This window comes from Rhincodon typus, chromosome 7, assembly GCF_021869965.1.
Source record: "Rhincodon typus isolate 14 chromosome 7, sRhiTyp1.1, whole genome shotgun sequence".
NCBI classification, from domain to species: Eukaryota; Metazoa; Chordata; class Chondrichthyes; order Orectolobiformes; family Rhincodontidae; genus Rhincodon; species Rhincodon typus.
Window position 1 is genome coordinate 20,638,827 of NC_063338.1, and position 4,660 is coordinate 20,643,486.

Sequence of the window (4,660 nt, forward strand, 5' to 3'; positions counted from 1 at the left end):
CAAAGAACTCTAAAAAATTTGTGAGGCATGATCTGCCATGCACGAAGCCATGCTGACTACTCCTAATTAAGCCAAATCTTTCTAAATGCATGCATATCTTATCCCTCAGAATCTTCTCAAGTAACATACCTTCGACAGATGTTAAGCTTACTGGTCTGTAATTCCCAGGTCTCTCTTTGCAGCCCTTCTTGAATAGGGGCACAACATTCGTTACCCTCCAGTCTTCCGGGACCTCATCCACGGCTAACAATGAGGCAAATATATCAGCCAGGGCCCCTGCAATTTCTTCTCTAGCCTCTTGCAGTGCTGTTGGATATATGTGATCAGGACCAGGAGATTTATCCACCTTCATACATTCTTATACTTCCAACACCTCCTCGACTGTAATGTGGACTGTACTCATGATGTCGCCACTAACTTCTCCAAGTTTCCAAATTCTTCATGTCTTTCTCCACAGTAAACACAGAGGAGAAATATTAATTGAGCACCTTGCCCATTTCCTGGGGTTCCACACATAACATGTCTACTTTTGTCCTTGACGGGTCCTATTCTCTCTCTAGTTAGCTTCAAAGTGATATTTTCATCTGTGTCTATTTAATCCATAAACAATGATTGGCAAAATGTTTTTCACAGGAACCCAATTAGCTGATTTTTATTGCTATGCCAAAGAGAGCAAAACAGCTAAAAGAACAAAAAGTATCAACTTGCACAAAACCTTCAGTTTTCAATTACTGAACTGATATGCGCTCTTTCGAAAATTTGATTTTTAGAATGAGTTCAGGGTGTTAGCTGAATTTTTATTGAAAGCACCTCAAGAACATTAGAAGGAATTTGTAACATGCAATTGTGTAGTAACATAATGGGAAAGGCCCAGCTGCCCATTGTTTGCTTAGCCCAAAGTTTGTCCTCTTAAATCCAGTGACGGTGGGGAAAGAATATCTCACAATTTTATGTCATGTGTCACTTCCCCAGGTATCCTAAAACACCTTTCAGCTAATCAAATACATTTGAAGTGTAACGACTGTCGTCTTGCTGGGACCTCAGCAGCACTTGAAAGATCCCCTCTATGCCACTCAGCACTCTGACTTGGAAATGTATCACCATTCCTTCACTGTTTCTGGGTCAAATTCCTGGAACTTCCTCATTGATAGCATTGTGTGTGCAACCAGCTACATCAACTGCATTGGTATAAGAAGGCAGCTCACTACCACCTTCTCAAGAGCAATCAGGGATGCGCAATAAATGAAGGGCCTAGCCAGTGATGCCCAGATCTTGTGAATCAATAAAATAAACCAGGCACAGCAAGATCCCACAAACAGAACTATGATTATCTGTTATTTATGGTATTGATTAAGGGTTAAACTTTGACTGAGCACAGGGGTTACCACCCTTGCTCTTCCCAAATTAATGGCAGTGAGATATCTCACGTTCAGGAAGGAGAGAAAAATGAGGTTGAAGTCTTATCTGCAGAATGGCACCTTTGGCCATGAAGCACTCCCTCGTTGTTACATTAGAATGTCAGCCTAAGCAATGAATACACAAAGTTGGGTGAAATTTATGACAGATGAGGAACTCAGTTCGGCAGGTCACTGCCCAGGTGTTGGAAATGGGAATTCTGCCAAATTCTGCCAAAAGCTCTCCACCCAAAATGTTACCTACATCACTCTTGGGCATGGAGAAGACCAAAACTCTTAAGTGGGTCCTCTCTTTCTCCCAACATGTGTGTAATAGCGTTCAGAGGCACCACCAGCATAAATAACCCCTTTTGGATGAAGTCATGGCAGAGAATCAATATTTACAATCTTGCCTGTTCACATTGCACTGCCTGTACATTATCTCAGCCATCTTCTCATAACTTGTGCAGCACAGTCAATGAAATATATATGTGTATTACCAAGGATCTGGAGTAGGACAAACTTCATTCCCAGCACAGAGTCCCCCTAGACTGGAGTACAATCAGATCAAACACTGATTTAGAATTGTCCTATACCGATGTGAAATGATGTCTATGAATTGGAATCTATCAAAAAGTATACATGGGAGCAATGGCATTTTGCTTTTTAATTATAAAGTGAATTAATAAGGAAACTGTACAAAAGTACATGAAATATCTCGGACAGACTCAGAGCATTCAGGGTAACCAATACGTGCTAGCGTTTACTCTCCATTCAAGCCTCCTTCTATCTTTCCTCATCTAAATATAATTATAACCCTCCATTAATTCTCCCTCTCAGGCTTGTCTAGTTTCCCCTTAAATTCTCCGATACTGCTTGCCCCAAAATCTCTCTGCGGCAGCAATTTCATATTCTCTTGGGTAAAGAAGTATCTCCTGAAATCCTGAATGGATTTCGTGGTGATTATTTTATATTGATGACCTCCGATTATGCTCACAAGAAGAAATGTTGTCTCTCTTTCCACTCTGTCAAGATTTTTGCTAATTCTCAAGACTTCTATTAGGTCTCTCCCTCAGCCCTTCTTTTTTCAAAGGACAAAAGACCTGTTCATCCTCCCTTGATGATAGAAAGAAATATGGAAAATAAGAGCAGAAATAGGCCATTTAGCTCTACGAACTTGTTCCACCATTTAACATGATCATCCAACTCAATATCCTGTTCCTGCTTTCCTCCCATAACCTTTGATGCCTTTAGCCCTAAGAACTAAATCTAACTTCTTCTCATTTTTTAAAAAAATCGACCAGAAGAAATCAAAAGGCTCAATAAACACAGCCACATTCTGTTTATATATCTCCTTAAAATAAAAATCAATGTTCCAAATTCACTTGGAAGAGCAGAAAGTGTATTTTGCAAAGCAATATTACCAATAATCTACACACTGTAAGGTCCTACAATCTGCAATTCAAGGAACAGTCAATCATTTGAACTCTGTTGGTTGAGGGACGAAGGTTAGTGGGTCCAAGGTGGAATTCCAATTATGCTTTTCTTAAAAAAAATTCACTAAATTATTATGTAGGGTCAAAGAATGGTGCAGAGGATGGCGACTCAAAGGAAGCATTGGAAAAGTAACAATGGGATCTTGACCAGATGGGCCAATGGGCCGAGGAGTGGCAGATTGAGTTTAATTTGGATAAACGCGAGGTGCTGCATTTTGGAAAGACAAATCAGGGCAGGACTTGTACACTCAATGGGAAAATCCTAGGAGTGTTGCTGAATAAAGGGACCTTGGAGTACAGGTTCACAGTTCCTTGAACGTGGAGTCAGAAAGTAGATAGGATAGTGAAGAAGGCATTTGGTACACTTGCCTTTATTCGTCAGTGCATTGAGTATAGGATTTGGGAGGTCATGTTGTGGCTATATAAGACATTAGTTAGGCCATTTATGGAATACTGCATGCAATTCTGCTCTCTCTGCTATAGGAATGATGTTGTGAAACTTGAAAGGGTTCAGAAAAGATTTACAAGGATGTTGCTAAGATTGGAGGGTTTCAGCTATACAGAGAGGCTGATTAGGCTGGAGCTATTTTCCCTGGAGCATCAGAGGCTGAGGGGTGACCTTGTAGAGGTTTATAAAATCATGAGGTGCATGGATAGGGTAAATAGGCAAGGTATTTTCCCCGGGGTGAGGGAGTCCAAAACTAGAGGGCATAGGTTTAAGGTGAGAGGGGAAAGATTTAAAAGTGACCTTATGGGCAACATTTACATGTAGATGGTAGTGCGTGTATGGAATGAACTTCTAGAGAAAGTGGTAAAGGCTGGTAAAATTACAACATTTAGAAGGCATCTGGATGAGTAAATGAAAAGGAAGGGTTTAGAGGGATGTGGGCCAAATGTTGGCAAATGGGACTAGATTAAGTTAGAATATCTGGTCAGCATGGACAGGTTGGACCGAACAATCTGTCTCCATGCAATATATCTCTATGACTCTATGACTCTTTAATTGAAGAACGTTTGGGGCAATTAATTGAGGAGAGAATTTCTTCTATAATTGAGGAGAGAATTTTTTTTATAGACAATCAAGGAAAGTGCGTTTGGGCTATTTAATTGAAGAGAATGTGTTTTGCAGTAATTTATTGAGGAATTTGGGTTTGGAATATTTACGTAAGGGTATGTTTTAGAGTATGTTTTGGGGTAGCTGATCTAGGAGTGTGTTTTAAGGTAATTAGTCAAGGAAGGTGTGTTTGGGGTAAGTCATCGAGGTGAGTGTGTTGGGGATTTATATGGATTTGGTGGTAGCAGGATTATGCTGTGTTGGCTGTAAAAGATTTGGATTATGGAGATCTGCCAGGTGGAGACAAGAACTTCCCTTGAGGGAGGCCTGGCCTCGCATTAGCCTGTGTTTAGAGAACCGCTCCTCCAGGTGGGACTCATGTGCTGGCCTAGACTCCAGTCTGTAGTTGGGCCCAGGTGCCTGCACCGTGACTGAGCGTTCCAGGCACATTTATGCAGGTGGGACTTTTGCTTTTGAAATCTGGACTTCTTATTTTCCTTGACCTTTTTGACCCTGTTAAATCCTTAATTCTGGTTTTGTAACCAAGTTGGAGCCAGGAAATGGCGACTGTGTGCACTTTTCACTGTACTTATGTGTTCTTCTACTTAGTACATATGGCAATAAAATCTTAAAAAAAAACTAACAATGTGGAATATCTATGAGTTGGACAGAAATCAGGTTGTAGAGGAGACAAAGGAAATTGGAGGTAGGGCCCT